The sequence below is a fragment of the Phocoena sinus genome, chromosome 15 (assembly GCF_008692025.1).
Source record: "Phocoena sinus isolate mPhoSin1 chromosome 15, mPhoSin1.pri, whole genome shotgun sequence".
NCBI lineage: Eukaryota > Metazoa > Chordata > Mammalia > Artiodactyla > Phocoenidae > Phocoena > Phocoena sinus.
The window spans coordinates 46,821,984-46,838,419 of record NC_045777.1 but is presented as its reverse complement, the minus strand read 5'-3'; the positions used below and the strand labels follow the sequence as shown (position 1 = coordinate 46,838,419).

The following is a 16,436-nucleotide window of genomic DNA, read 5'->3' as shown; positions in this document are numbered from 1 at the left end:
CAGCCACAGACAATATGTCAATGAATAGGCATGGCTGTGTTCCAATAAAACTTTATTTACAAAAATAGGGGATGAGTCATAGTTTGCAGAACCCTGCTTTTATCCATACAATTTGTGACAACTCATTACCATTTCTTCAAGTCCAGACCTCAAAATGTAACTTAAGCTTGCTGAAAGCACAAAAGCCAATGGTTCAATGCAAAATATACATTATGTCTTAGGAATGTGCCCAGTCCTGTTATAATGCAGTGTTTCAATCGAACTGTTGGCTGTTTTGAATGTTAGGATTCAGGAGCCTTTTGACCAAGAAAAGGGCCTTTGAACGTGGCAATGCAAGTCCTTAAGGTTGAATGCTTATGGCAGAGAACTTAGAAATTCCAATGTAAGAAGCTCTTGGTTTTCAGATGGGGGAATAGCGTCCAGCTATCGTGTTGCCTTGACTAGTGGTCGAAGATGGTGATACTCTGGTGCCCACCTAAAGGGAAATAAATGCTTTTGCAAGAGTTAAGAATGTCTCCCATTAACCGTTGCAGAAAACCCCTGCCCCTGCGTGCCTGCTTTTGTCCACTGAATGGCCAGGTTAGGGAGTTTATAGACATTAGTTTCTTGTCCTAAAAGTAGGCTGTCTTCCCCAGGTCCAGTGCTTAATGACACCCCCAGGGCAGGGCATCTCCCAGGTAGGTGGTCCAAACACTCAGATGCTGGGCCCAGGCTCTGGGAGTCATCTGAGAAACAGACCCAGCCAAGTTCATTCAACTTAGGGTAGTGACCCTTTTCAAATGACTCTAAGAAAAGTTGGAAAGAAAAATGTTAACCTCCTGCCTTGAGGAAGCTCTTTCTCTTTGTAGTTTTTCCATAATTAGAGTCATATTCAGACTTGAATTTAATTAGTGCCATTCCAGATATCTTCCTCACATGGGCTGCTATGAGGATTAAACGAGATAAGATATTACATGTCCAGCTCAGGGCAGCACAGTAGGAGTTCAATCATATGGGCTGTTGTTAGCCTTGTTACTACTACTACCGCTACATGTGATAGGGTTGTTTCTCCAGGGTGTAGGTCTCAGCCGCTGCCATCCTGGTGATGGTGCAGCCTAGCACAGTCTCTACACAAAAGATGGGGAGCCGTGTACACCAGCTACCAGTCTGGTTGTAGAGAGGCATCGTGACCTTCATGAGAGCTCTGGAGGCTGTGAAGTTTAGAGAAGGTTTCCTCAAGAAAGGAGGATTTGAGCTCAGCCTTAAAGAAGGTCAGGATAGGGGCTTCTCTGGTAGCGCAGTGTTTAAGAATCCGCCTGCCAATGCAGGGGACACGGGTTCGAGCCCTGGTCCGGGAAGATCCCACATGCTGCGGAGCAACCAAGCCCGTGCGCCACAACTACTGAGCCTGCGCTCTAGAGCCCGTGAGCCACAACTACTGAGCCCATGTGCCACAACTACTGAAGCCCGTGTGCCTAGAGCCCATGCTCCGCAACAAGAGAAGCCACCGCAATGAGAAGCCCGCACACTGTAATGAAGAATAGCCCCCGCTTGACGCAACTGGAGAGAGCCTTTGCGCAGCAACGAAGACCCAACACAGCCAAAAAAAAAAAAAAATTTTAAGTAAAAAATTTTAAAAAGACTGAAATTGCTGAAAAAAAAAGAAGGGCAGGATAAGCAAAGGAAGAGAGAGGTTGGGGGAGTTTGATTTGTATCCAAAGACCATGACCTAACAACTCAGGCCGGGCAGACTCCGTGAAGGGCAGCAGTGGGAGGAGAAGGTGGAGGGTCCAGGGGAGTCCAGGTTTAACTGGTTACTTTTTAGAGGCTGGGGAACCAGGGGTGATGCTGTGTACAAAACAGCACCGCAGGAAGGTGAACTCCCATCTCTGGCGCCCACGGCGGCAGAGAGAAAGCCCTCGGGGAAGGATGGGTCAGGGCTGGAGTGGGGCAGCCATTCAGGCAGGGGCGGGCTGGAAGCAGCCATCTCTGATCCATTTGAGGTCCTGCTGGCACAGCTGCATCTAGCTTGTTTCCAAGTCAGTTATGGGCTGATGGTATTTGAAACTGGAAGTTGGCACTTCATGAAAACAAGGAGCAGGGCTTTGTTCCCGCATCCATAACCGTCACTCCGCCTGTCAGCCCTTGGTATCTAATAACACCAGAAAGAATGTGGACACTTTTCATGATAGTTAGCTTTTGCTCCCTCAGTGCTAATTTTCCTTTTTCTCAATAGTTCAGGCTGGGGTTTGAGGGTGGGAGCTGAGGATAGGGCCCTTCTCCCAAGAGCCTGCGAAAAAAACTCCTGTGTCTCACGGGCTGTGATTGGGTCGAATGTCCTTCCAGGAATCACACCCCGAATCCTGGGAAACTCCAGGCCTAACTTTGAAGCAAACAGACTCGAGAGGAGGGGCTTGTTTGCTGAGGACGGTGGAGGGATTGTTCTAGAAGGACAGAAGGATGCTACGTAGCAGAAACAATGGATTTTTTTTTTTTAATAGGAGGAGGTTAGCTTTCCTCTGAATTTCTGCCCCTTGAAAAAGCACAGATATCTCCCCCAAAGCATCACCACTCTCCCCTGCCCCTGTCCCTGTTTTATCATGTCTTCCTCTGCTTCCAAAGGAGAAACAGTTGTTCTGTGATGGAATTTGTCCAGTCTGAAGGAAATTGTTTATTGGTCTCTGCAGTTGGATGAGTTTATAGATGTAAATTATCGTAAACTATTAGAACTGCTCCACTATCCTGGAGAATAGCTGACATCACTGGCTTTCAACTGCAAAAAAAACCTGGAGGGTTTAGCCGGCGGGAGCGGGGGGGTGTTTCAGATAGAACCCAGCAACCTAATACATTATAACAGTTTATGGCATTAATTGAAACTAATTGAAATTCATCTGCTATTACCTCTGTACTTTCCATGAAAATGAAAAGTAGGATGAAAGTAAAGTACAAAAAAACACACCGCCTTGATGGCCCAAAATGGATCAATTATTTTCATCTTTAGCTAAATACAGTTTACTGCCTTATTAAAAGCATGTTTGTAAGAGAAGTATAACATTAAAATTCCGGTGCATGAATCACCTAACAAAGCCTTTGTTATGCTATATCTAATATAGTCTTCCCTTTTTATTTGACAGAGCAAAATGAGACGTGTCATAGAAATCTTAGGCTTTGACTTCTAGAAAGTAAAAAGAGTATTTTCTGGTCTATTCATGAACATAATATGTTTTTTAAGTATGTGTTTATTTCACAATTTATTAATATTCTAGGGTATCTATTTAAAATTCTTTCATTATCTGGTTATTCCCTAAAGTTAATAATACAGATACAATGCCGATTAGAGGGGTTTTTAAGGAACATGTTATATATCCATCTGCAAATATAGTGCAGTGGTGTGAGCACTGGTTCTGAAATCAGACCTGGCAGGTCTGAGTTCTGATGAACCATCTACTGCTGTGTGACCTGGAGCTTGTTACTTAACCTCTCTGTCCTCAGTTTTCTGGAGAGCATAATAAAACTTTTCTCATGGGCCTGCTCTGATCTTACATAATCTCTGTTTCTTTTGAAGTGGAAAGGAACCATAATTCTTCATTAAAATACAATGGAATATGTAAATATACATACAATAATAAAATAACTTAAAATACATAAATTATAAAATGTAGTATATAATTCTTATTTTCTCTGGTCTTAAAAATGCAATAACTATAAAGAAAAATTCTTATTAACATCTATGTGCATAAATCTTGAATTTACTTCTTATCCTCTTGAGATGTGAGTTCCTGGCCAGAATGCCAGATCAGAAAATCCTTCCCTTTTCTCCTTTCCAAGTGATGGTTTCCTTCCTGGAGAATCCTTCATCTTTACATCTTGTGTGGGCTTGCCTTATTTTGGTGGTCACACAATCAGAGTTGCTGGTGTATTCATTTACACCTTCAACAAGAGTGTATCAGAAAGCAAAAGCATCACCTTTATGTTCATGCCAACATTTCAGACGGCTGGTCTTAGTGCTTTTGCAGCCTGAGGTTGAGAAGTGACAGCTCACCCAGGTGGTGATAGGAATCATCACGCCCCCTCTTCCTCCCCAGCTGGGTCCCTCATTCCTTTGGAAGCTCCCTTGCACATTCCGTCCCAAAGGTCATTGCAGGCGAGCGTGAGAGAGAGACTGGGTGCTCCTTCCTGCCAACTTCAATTCCAGGGGCTTTCACAAGGTCGTCTTTTCACCACTGTGCCCTCCTTGTACTATGCCTCCCGATTCTGCTCTGTACTCTCAGTAATGCATAATTTATCCCCTAGAAGGAGCAACAAAGATCGGCCTCCCATGAAAACTGGTATAGTTATATTCCGTTGCCCCCTATTGAAAATCCACCCAGACTCTTCGAATCATTAGTTATCATTTGCCAGTTCAAAGTAGGGCCGCCCACCACTTCCCCTCTGTCACCCATCAGGTCAAGTGCAAAGACTGGTTGTTTCTTATCTGTTAAGTAAACTGAGCTGCTGCGAAGAAGACAGTGACCAGATCTCTTAGCATAAAACTGATATCCAGGGGGAAATCCTCAGCTTTTCCACTCTGTTTCTTCCACATATGCATAGAAACTTCCAGAGAACATATGCGAAATCCCAACAAGATAAAGGAAGCCCCTGCAATGTGTCACCTCCCTCAAAATATTTGCAAAGACTCCGTGAGTTACAGAGCACCTAAGTGGTGGAAATGCATGAGCTGAATGAATCTTTAATGAACTGGGGTTGTCTGACCTCTTAAGCCCGCTGTAGATGACAGATGCCGTGGGTTCCACATACCCTGGGGCTGCCCCCCTCTCCTCCACCAGCCGTCAGGATGTTCTGCGCCAGCAGGACCCCAGCCACCCGCCTGGTCCACTTGGACTGGGACACACTGTCAGACCCAGCGTCACCCTTACAAAGCCCTTTGCAGTGTTGTTATTCACGGCTCAGTTCCCCCACCCCTCCCCCACCTCACAACCACTTTTCTCACCTGCTTTTAAACTCTTGCTTGCTTCTAACTCAGCCAGCGATGGAAGAAAATCTATTTCTCTGAGGCGTTCTGGGTTCTTCTCTCTCTCTGCCCCCTCCCTTTCTTTCTCTGTTTCCTTCCCTCTCCATCTTCCCTCTTTGATTTGGCCCCAGATTCACCCAGCTGTCTACAGCCTGATAGTTACACAAGGGCTAACCTCCCTGTAAAACATCCTTGGTCCCTCGGTTTAAACTGCACCCACATGGCAGGAGTATTATTTTATACTGTCGTGTTGGAGGCACGCACGGTTTTCGTTACCTTTAGGATCGTGTAGGATTTCGTGGGCTAGAAGGGAAACCTAATAGCCAGATCTAACATGTTTCTGTGTTACAAATCTCAGGTATACAACCCATCCTGTGGCTGGACTGGTATGTAGTGCCAACTTAATAGTGAACACCAGGTCGAAATACGTAGTAGGAAAACCTGGCCAGAATGAGGGTGTTCTGCAGTAAATATCGACAGGCCACAAAAGGAAAGCCCAGTTAGTTTCGGATCAGCAAAAGCTGATAAAACTCAAACACTCATCCGTGCATCTGGTCGGGAAACGTTTTGTCACACCCATTGCAGGCCAGGCTCTGTGTGAGGCCCCAGGGTGGGCAGGGTGAGCCTGAAGTCCTCTTCTCCCCCAGGTAAGCCAGGGTATGTAGACTGCCGATGCAAGGAAGGCAAGGCAGAAACGGCCTCGGGCCTGCAGGGACCTCACCTGCCTGGGGCTGGACCTTCTGCTGGGGCCCAGGTACAACCACAAGCATAGCCCAGTCCAGGGGGCTTCAGAGGCCCTAGTTCCACCCCATCCATGCTAGTAAAATTACTCTGATAAGTATAAGTAATCATATTTTTATACCTAGATTGATTTGTCCTGAAACGCATACATTAATAATCAAAATCTTTGTCTGCTAGCTTTTGTCCTGGGGACTCCCCAAAATATGACTTTGCTTATCCTATGAATTATCTTCATGCTTATATTTTTACTGTTAGCTTATGAAAAAATTACTTATGGGCATTTGCATGAAGCCAATGTTACTGGTAACAGTTCTAAATGTTATTGTTCCTGGTAATAATAATAATGGATTGTGTATTTTTTTTTAAGAATTTAGATAGGGGGCCAGGCCCAGAAAGAGAGCTGTTACCAGACATAACTTTTTTTTTTTTTAAACATCTTTATTGGGGTATAATTGCTTTACAATGGTGTGTTAGTTTCTGCTCTATAACAAAGTGAATCAGTTATACATATACATATGTTCCCATATGTCTTCCCTCTTGCGTCTCCCTCCCTCCCACTCTCCCCATCCCACCCTTCCAGGCTGTCACAAAGCACCGAGCTAATATCCCTGTGCCTTGCGGCTGCTTCCCCCCAGCTATCTACCTTACTACGTTTGTTAGTGTGTATATGTCCATGACTCTCTCTCGCCCTGTCAAAACTGACCCTTCCCCCTCCCCATATCCTCAAGTCCGTTCTCCAGTAGGTCTGCGTCTTTATTCCTGTCTTACCCCTAGGTTCTTCATGACATTTTTTTCCCTTAAATTCCATATATATGTGTTAGCATACAGTATTTGTCTTTTTCTTTCTGACTTACTTCACTCTGTATGACAGACTCTAGGTCTATCCATCTCATTACAAATAGCTCAATTTCATTTCTTTTTAAGGCTGAGTAATATTCCATTGTGTATATGTGCCACATCTTCTTTATCCATTCATCCGATGATGGGCGCTTAGGTTGTTTCCATCTCCGGGCTATTGTAAATAGAGCTGCAATGAACATTTTGGTACATGACTCTTTTTGAATTTTGGTTTTCTCAGGGTATATGCCCAGTAGTGGGATTGCTGGGTCATATGGTAATTCTATTTGTAGTTTTTTAAGGAACCTCCATACTGTTCTCCATAGTGGCTGAACCATTTCACATTCCCACCAGCAGTGCAAGAGTGTCCCCTTTTCTCCACACCCTCTCCAGCATTTATTGTTTATAGATTTTTTGATGATGGCCATTCTGACTGGTGTGAGATGATATCTCATTGTAGTTTTGATTTGCATTTCTCTAATGATTAATGATGTTGAGCATTCTTTCATGTGTTTGTTGGCATTCTGTATATCTTCTTTGGAGAAATGTCTATTTAGGTCTTCTGCCCATTTTTGGATGGGGTTGTTTGTTTTTTTGTTATTGAGCTGCATGAGCTGCTTGTAAATTTTGGAGATTAATCCTTTGTCAGTTGCTTCATTTGCAAATGTTTTCTCCCATTCTGAGGGTTGTCTTCTGGTCTTGGTTATGGTTTCCTTTGCTGTGCAAAAGCTTTGAAGTTTCATTAGGTCCCATTTGTCTATTTTTGTTTTTATTTCCATTACTCTAGGAGGTGGGTCAGAAAGGATCTTGCTGTGATTTATGTCATAGAGTGTTCTTCCTATGTTTTCTTCTAAGAGTTTGATAGTTTCTGGCCTTACATTTAGGTCTTTAATCCATTTTGAGCTTATTTTTGTGTATGGTGTTAGGGAGTGATCTAATCTCATACTTTTACATGTACCTGTCCAGTTTTCCCAGCACCATTTATTGAAGAGGCTGTCCTTTCTCCACTGTACATTCCTGCCTCCTTTATCAAAGATAAGGTGTCCATATGTGCGTGGGTTTATCTCTGGGCTTTCTATCCTGTTCCACTGATCTATCTTTCTGTTTTTGTGCCAGTACCATACTGTCTTGATTACTGTTGCTTTGTAATATAGTCTGAAGTCAGGGAGCCTGATTCCTCCAGCTCCTTTTTTCGTTCTCAAGATTGCTTTGGCTATTCGGGGTCTTTTGTGTTTCCATACAAATTGCGAAATTTTTTGTTCTAGTTCTGTGAAAAATGCCAGTGGTAGTTTGATAGGGATTGCATTGAATCTGTAGATTGCTTTGGGTAGTAGAGTCATTTTCACAATGTTGATTCTTCCCATCCAAGAACATGGTATATCTCTCCATCTATTTGTATCATCTTTAATTTCTTTCATCAGTGTCTTATAATTTTCTGCATACAGGTCTTTCGTATCCTTAGGTAGGTTTATTCCTAGATATTTTATTCTTTTTGTTGCAATGGTAAATGGGAGTGTTTTCTTGATTTCACTTTCAGATTTTTCATCATTAGTATATAGGAATGCCAGAGATTTCTGTGCATTAATTTTGTATCCTGCTACTTTACCAAATTCATTGATTAGCTCTAGTAGTTTTCTGGTAGCATCTTTAGGATTCTCTATGTATAGTATCATGTCATCTGCAAACAGTGACAGCTTTACTTCTTCTTTTCCGATTTGGATTCCTTTTATTTCCTTTTCTTCTCTGATTGCTGTGGCTAAAACTTCCAAAACTATGTTGAATAAGAGTGGTGAGAGTGGGCAACCTTGTCTTGTTCCTGATCTTAGTGGAAATGCTTTCAGTTTTTCACCATTGAGGATGATGTTTGCTGTGGGCTTGTCATATATGGCCTTTATTATGTTGAGGAAAGTTCCCTCTATGCCTACTTTCTGGAGGGTTTTTATCATAAATGGGTGTTGAATTTTGTCGAAAGCTTTCTCTGCATCTATTGAGATGATCATATGGTTTTTCTCCTTCAATTTGTTAATATGGTTTATCACATTGATAGATTTGCATATATTGAAGAATCCTTGCATTCCTGGAATAAACCCCACTTGATCATGGTGTATGATCCTTTTAATGTGCTGTTGGATTCTGTTTGCTAGTATTTTGTTGAGGATTTTTGCATCTATGTTCATCAGTGATATTGGCCTGTAGTTTTCTTTCTTTGTGACATCCTTGTCTGGTTTTGGTAACAAGGTGATGGTGGCTTCGTAGAAGGAATTTGGGAGTGTTCCTCCCTCTGCTATATTTTGGAAGAGTTCGAGAAGGATAGGTGTTAGCTCTTCTGTAAACGTTTGATAGAATTCACCTGTGAAGCCATCTGGTCCTGGGCTTTTGTTTGTTGGAAGGTTTTTAATCACAGTTTCAATTTCAGTGCTTGTGATTGGTCTGTTCATATTTTCTATTTCTTCCTGATTCAGTCTTGGCCGGTTGTGCATTTCTAAGAATTTGTCCATTTCTTCCAGATTGTCCATTTTATTGGCATAGAGTTGCTTGTAGTAATCTCTCATGATTTTTTTTATTTCTGCAGTGTCAGTTGTTACTTCTCCTTTTTCATTTCTAATTCTATTGATTTGAGTCTTCTCCCTTTTTTTCTTGATGAGTCTGGCTAGTGGTTTATCTATTTTGTTTATCTTCTCAAAGAACCAGCTTTTAGTTTTATTGATCTTTGCTATCGTCTCCTTCATTTCTTTTTCATTTATTTCTGATCTGATTTTTATGATTTCTTTCCTTCTGCTAGCTTTGGGGTTTTTTTGTTCTTCTTTCTCTAATTGCTTGAGGTGCAAGGTTAGGTTGTTTATTCGAGATGTTTCCTGCTTCTTAAGGTGGGCTTGTATTGCTATAAACTTCCCCCTTAGAACTGCTTTTGCTGCATCCCATAGGTTTTGGGTCGTTGTGTCTCCATTGTCATTTGTTTCTAGGTATTTTTTTATTTCCTCTTTGATTTCTTCAGTGATCACTTCATTATTAAGTAGTGTATTGTTTAGCCTCCATGTGTTTGTATTTTTTACAGATCTTTTCCTGTAATTGATATCTAGTCTCATGGCATTGTGGTCAGAAAAGATACTTGATACAATTTCAGTTTTCTTAAATTTACCAAGGCTTGATTTGTGACCCAAGATATGATCTATCCTGGAGAATGTTCCATGAGCACTTGAGAGGAATGTGTATTCTGTTGTTTTTGGATGGAGTGTCCTATAAATATCAATTAAGTCCATCTTGTTTAATGTATCATTTAAAGCTTGTGTTTCCTTATTTATTTTCATTTTGGATGATCTGTCCATTGGTGAAAGTGGGGTGTTAAAATCCCCTGCTATGAATGTGTTACTGTTGATCTCCCCTTTTATGGTTGTTAGTATTTGCCTTATGTATTGAGGTGCTCCTATGTTGGGTGCATAAATATTTACAATTGTTATATCTTCTTCTTGGATCGATCCCTTGATCATTATGTAGTGTCCTTCTTTGTCCCTTTTAATAGTCCTTATTTTAAAGTCTATTTTGTCTGATATGAGAATTGCTACTCCAGCTTTCTTTTGGTTTCCATTTGCATGGAATATCTTTTTCCATCCCCTTACTTTCAGTCTGTATGTGTCTCTAGGTCTGAAGTGGGTCTCTTGTAGACAGCATATATAAGGGTCTTGTTTTTGTATCCATTCAGCCAATCTGTGTCTTTTGGTGGGAGCATTTAGTCCATTTACATTTAAGGTAATTATCGATATGTATGTTCCTATTTCCATTTTCTATATTGTTTTGGGTTCGCTACTGTAGGTCGTTTCCTTCTCTTGTGTTTCGTGTCTAGAGAAGTTCCTTTAGCATTTGTTGTAAAGCTGGTTTGGTGGTGCTGAACTCTCTCAGCTTTTGCTTGTCTGTAAAGGTTTTAATTTCTCCATCAAATGTGAATGAGATCCTTGCTGGGTAGAGTAGTCTTGGTTGCAGGCTTTTCTCCTTCATCACTTTCAGTATGTCCTGCCACTCCCTTCTGGCTTGTAGAGTTTCTGCTGAGAGATCAGCTGTTAACCTTATGGGGATTCCCTTGTGTGTTATTTGTTGTTTTTCCCTTGCTGCTTTTAATATGCTTTCTTTGTATTTAATTTTTGACAGTTTGATTAATATGTGTCTTGGCGTGTTTCTCCTTGTATTTATCCTGTATGGGACTCTCTGTGCTTCCTGGACTTGATTAACTATTTCCTTTCCCATATTAGGGAAGTTTTCAACTATAATCTCTTCAAATATTTTCTCAGTCCCTTTCTTTCTTTCTTCTTCTTCTGGAACCCCTATAATTCGAATGTTGGTGCGTTTCATGTTGTCCCAGAGGTCTCTGAGACTGTCCTCAGTTCTTTTCATTCTTTTTTCTTTATTCTGCTCTGCAGTAGTTATTTCCACTACTTTATCTTCCAGGTCACTTATCCGTTCTTCTGCCTCAGTTATTCTGCTATTGATCCTATTTAGAGTGGTTTTAATTTCATTTATTGCATCGTTCATCGTTGCTTGTTTCATCTTTAGTTCTTGTAGGTCCTTGTTAACTGTTTCTTGCATTCTGTCCATTCTACTTCCAAGATTTCGGATCATCCTTACTATCATTATTCTGAATTCTTTTTCAGGTAGATTGCCTATTTCCTCTTCATTTGTTAGGTCTGGTGGGTGTTTATCTTGCTCCTTCATCTGCTGTGTGTTTTTCTGTCTTCTCATTTTGCTTATCTTACTGTGTTTAGGGTCTCCTTTTTGCAGGCTGCACTTTCGTAGTTCCCGTTGTTTTTGATGCCTGTCTCCAGTGGCTAAGGTTGTTTCAGTGGGTTGTGTAGGCTTCCTGGTGGAGGGGATTAGTGCCTGTGTTGTGCTGGATGAGGCTGGATCTTGTCTCTCTAGTGGGCAGGTTCACGTCTGGTGGTGTGTTTTGGGGTGTCTGTGGCCTTATTATGATTTTAGGCAGCCTCTCTGCTAATGGGTGGGGTTGTGTTCCTGTTTTGCTAGTTGTTTGGCATAGGTTGTCCAGCACTGTGGCTTGCTGGTCGTTGAGTGAAGCTGGGTGCTGGTGTTAAGATGGAGGTCTCTGGGAGATTTCCACCGTTTAATATTATGTGGAGCTGGGAGATCTCTTGTTGACCAGTGTCCTGAAGTTGGCTCTCCTACCTCAGAGGCAGAGCCCTGACTCCTGGCTGGAGCACCAAGAGCCTTTCATCCACACGGCTCAGAATAAAAGGTAGAAAAAGTAGAGAGAATTAGTAGAAGTATGAGTAAAGAAAGAAGGAAAGGAGGAAAGGAAGGAAGGAAGAAAGAAGCAAAGAAGGAAAGAAAGGAGGGAGGGAGGGAGGGAGGGAGGAAGGAAGGAAGGAGGGAAAGAAGGAAAAAAGACAGAAAGAAAGATGATACAGTAAAAATAAAATAAAGTATAATATAGTTATTGAATTAAAAAATATTTAGAAAAAAAAAAAAAGGGACGGATAGAACCTTAGGACAAATGTTGGAAGCAAAGCTATACAGAGAAAATCTTACACAGAAGCATACACATACACCTTCACAAAAAGAGGTAAAGGGGGAAAAATCATAAATCCTGCTCCCAGAGACCACCTCCTCAATTTGGGGTGATTCGTTGTCTAAAGGAGGGAAGGAAGGAAGGAAAGAAAGAAAGAAGGTAAAGTATAATAAAGTTATTACAATTAAACTTAATTATTAAGAAAAAGAATTTTTTTTTTTTTTTTTTTTTTGCGGTACGCGGGCCTCTCACCGCCGTGGCCTCTGCCGTCGCGAAGCACAGGCTCCGGACGCGCAGGCCCAGCGGCCATGGCTCACGGGCCCAGCCGCTCCGCGGCACGCGGGATCTCCCCCGACCGGGGCACGAACCCGTGTCCCCTGCATCGGCAGGCGGACTCCCAACCACTGCGCCACCAGGGAAGCCCAAGAAAAAGAATTTTTTTAAAAAAAAATCATGGACGGATAGAGCCCTAGGACAAATGGTGGAAGCAAGAGTATACAGACAAGATCTCACACAGAAGCATACACGTACACATTCACATAAAGAAGAAAAGGGAAAAGAATCATAGATCTCGCTCCTAAATTCCACCTCTTCAATTTGGGATCATTCCTTGTCTATTCAGGTATTCCACAGATGCAGGGTATATCAAGTTGATTGTGGAGCTTTAATCCGCTGCTTCTGAGGCTGCTGGGAGAGATTTCCCTTTCTCTTCTTTGTTCTCACAGCTCACAGGAGCTCAGCTTTGGATTTGGCCCTGCCTCTGCGTGTAGGTCGCTGGAGGGCGTCTGTTTTTTCGCTCAGACAGGACGGGGTTAGAGGAGCCTGTGATTCGGGGCCTCCGGCTCACTCAGGCCGGGGGTTGGGGGATGGGGGAAGGAGGGGCACTGCGTGCGGGGCGGGCCTGCGGCGGCAGAGGCAGCGTGACGTTGCGGCAGAGGCCGGTGTGACGTTGCACCAGCCTGAGGCCCGTCGTGCGTTGTCCCGGGGAAGTTGTCCCTGGATCCCGGGAACCTGGCCGTGGCGGGCTGCACAGGCTCCGCGGAAGAGGGGTGTGGAGAGTGACCTGTGCTCGCACACAGGCCCCTTGGTGGCGGCAGCAGCAGCCTTAGCGTCTCCCGCCCGTCTCTGGGGTCCGCGCTTTTAGCCGCGGCTCGCGCCCGTCTCTGGGGTTTGCGCTTTCAGCCGCGGCTCGCGCCCGTCTCTGGGGTTCGCGCTTTTAGCCGCGGCTCGCGCCCGTCTCTGGAGATCCTTTAAGCAGCGCTCTTAAACCCCTCTCCTCGCGCGCCAGGAAACAAAGAGGGAAGAAAAAGTCTCTTGCCTCTTCGGCAGGTGCAGGTTTTTCCCCGAACTCCCTCCCGGCTAGTCGTGGTGCACTAACCCCTTCAGGCTATGTTCAAGCCGCCAACCCCAGTCCTCTCCCTGAGCTCCGTCCAAAACCAAAACCCGAGCCTCAGCTCGCAGCCCCGCCCGCCCCGGCGGGTGAGCAGACAAGCCTCTCGGGTTGGTGAGTGCTGGTCGGCACCGATCGTCTGTGCAGGAATCTCCCCGCTTTGCCCTCCGCACCCGTCGCTGTGCACTACTCCGCGGTCCCGAAACTCCCCCCTCCGCCTCCCGCAGTCTCCGCCCGCGGAGGGGCTTCCTAGTGTGTGGAAACTTTTCCTCCTTCACAGCTCCCTCCCACTGGTGCAGGTGCCATCCTTATTCTTTTGTCTCTGTTTTTTCTTTTGCCCTACCCAGGTACGTGGGGAGTTTCTTGCCTTTTGGGAGGTCTGAGGTCTTCTGCCAGCCTTCAGTAGGAGTTCTGTAGGAGTTGTTCCACGTGTGGATGTATTTCTGGTGTATCCGTGGGGAGGAAGGCGATCTCCGCGTCTTACTCTTCCGCCATCTTCAAGGTCCCCCCAGACATAACTTTTTATTTTCTTTTGGCCACGCTGCGCAGCTTGCTGGATCCCCGACCAGGGCTCGAACTCAGGTCCCTAGCAGTGAGAGCTTGGAGTCCTAACCACTGGACCACCAGGGAGTTCCTGGGATTGTGTATTAAAGTGCCTGGCTTTAGGCCAGGTATATAAGAGTCACGAGATAAACAGGAATTGAATCTAAAACTTCTTTACAAAGAAAAAGTGGGAAATGATGTAGAAAGAACTCACAATTGCACAAAGATAATGGAAAGAATAATAGCCCCCAGAGTGGAAACATGTAAAAGGCAAGGGATCAAACTAGCAAAGAGTAACAGGCTGACTTCGTAACATTGGGTCTTGTTATGTATGTGGAGGAATGTGATTTGACCTGTGACATGTTCTTATTTAGGTAATAAAAAAATTATAATGAGATTTATTCTGTTTTGTGGGTAATGAGACAATGTAAGTAAATAATCATATAAAACACGTTTAGATGAAAAATTTTAGATGATATCACATAGGCATGATTTACTATGTGCCCAATACGACTGTGATTTTGGACCGTTGTTCAGCAAATATGTACACACACACATCCCCGCTGTGGGCAGAGTTTGCTTCACCCCCTTGGGCGGGTGCGGGTGTGGCCGCATGACTTGCTTTAGTCAATGCAACATCAGTGGATGTCTTGCAAGGAGAGGCTTAGAAAGTGTCTGAGCAGTTGTGCTTGCCTACCTGTGCTCCTGCACAGCTCCTGAAAGAGAATATGCCTCAGGTCACTGTTGGTCCAGAGAGGATGAGAGAGACGTGGTGCAGATCTGACCCCAACCACAGCTTGGAGCCACATCAGCCAACATCAGCCAGCCCACAGACGTGTAGGCCAACCTGCAACAGGCTTATTGTTGTTTGGCATTGAGTTTGGGGGTAGTTTGCCATGCAGCATTATCGTGACAATAGCTGACAGTTACAATAACTGAAGTCTCATATTTGGGGGAGGCGTTTCAAATTAAACTAAAAGATAGACAAAACTATTTAGAAGTTAGCATATCTATAAATAAACGTCTAATTTAAATAGTAGAGGTTTTATGAAATGTATGGAAGTCCTCATCCTCTCCAGCTGCCTACAATCTGTGGGCAACCCCTGGCTAAATAACCCTGCATTGCTGGGGCTTCCATGAGCCTGTAATGAAAAAGTCCATCTCACAGAATAGTTACTAAAAGCCAACATGAAGGAGAGACTGGAAAAATATTCAACTCTGAGTTGCATGGGGCCTAAGCACTTAAATCTGTTTCACTGAAAATGAATATTGTTTTTGCATGCATATTTTAAAGGGGCAGAAGACCTCAAACCTATGACAGTTTGAGGTTCAAGTTTTCGCTCTCCTGGCAGGCTAGTTCTTTGTTGTGTCAGACCGCCAGGATTCATGTTGCACAGCAGGTGGGAGCCTCAATAATTTAAGCAAAATGTTGGCTCTTTCAGCCAAGGAAAAGGCAGCTCACCCAGGAATGCTGCACTAGCGCGTCTGAATAGGGCGGCAATCAGAGCCCCCAAATCGGGGCATCCTAGGGAAGCCGGGAAGGAAGGACCCTGCCCCTGGCTGCCTTGCCCCCTTGGCATTCCACATTTGAGCAACAGGAAGTAGGGGAGGACTTTGCAGAAGCTCTTAACCTTAGGGAAGCCATCTGAAAGCTATTCTAGTTCCTTTCCTTCTGAACGAGTAAGACAAGCCATTATACGTCCTCTCAATTTTGGATAGAAATAGATTTTTGCATAATTTATTCCACCAAATTGAGTAAGTACACTTGCCATTTATTTTGTCTCATAAAATTCCTCTTCAGATCATTTTATAAACAGGAGGAAAAAGAGAGGTAGATTCACAAATCTATCATTCTGTGGTAAAATTGTTACAGCTTGCCCAAAATGTGAGCCTACAGCAGTTTCTGTCTTTGTGAAGAGGTAATAATGCCAATTCAGTGTCAAAAACAGCATATAAATGGCATATAATACATCTCACTCATGTAATAGGATCATTTGTCTTAAAACTTATATCATTAGTAGAAGAGCATATGTAATTACTTCTATAATATTTTTAAGAAATATAAATAAATCGTATAGACAGTTACCATCAAAATGCTCTTACACAGGGGAAGTCTCTCAAAGTTATTTTGTGATTTTATTTTTCCTCACCAAAAGAATACCTGTCAATCTCTTTCGCTAGGTCTTGACACATTAAATCCTAAAAATCAGAATTTGAATATAAAATTATCTGTTGCAAGCAGAATGTTCTAGTCTTTAGTTCTCAAAGAAGGAAAAATGTCCTTGAAATCAACATGATTCAACAACTAAGTATTAGTATATCCATACCATCACGCACATGACAATTATTTTCACCATTGTCCTTTTCATCACTCAGGAAGAACTTGCATTTATTGCAAACTTCAGCCATTTTTCCCCTTA

The 16,436-nt window shown here is 43.3% G+C and overlaps 1 protein-coding gene across 1 annotated transcript in view; it reads left to right on the top strand.

Annotated features, from left to right (window-relative positions):
• The window catches only part of CFAP61 (cilia and flagella associated protein 61), a 264,938-nt gene that overhangs the window by 189,554 nt on the left and 58,948 nt on the right, over positions 1-16,436 (top strand). The gene's annotated exons all lie outside the window — the stretch shown is intronic.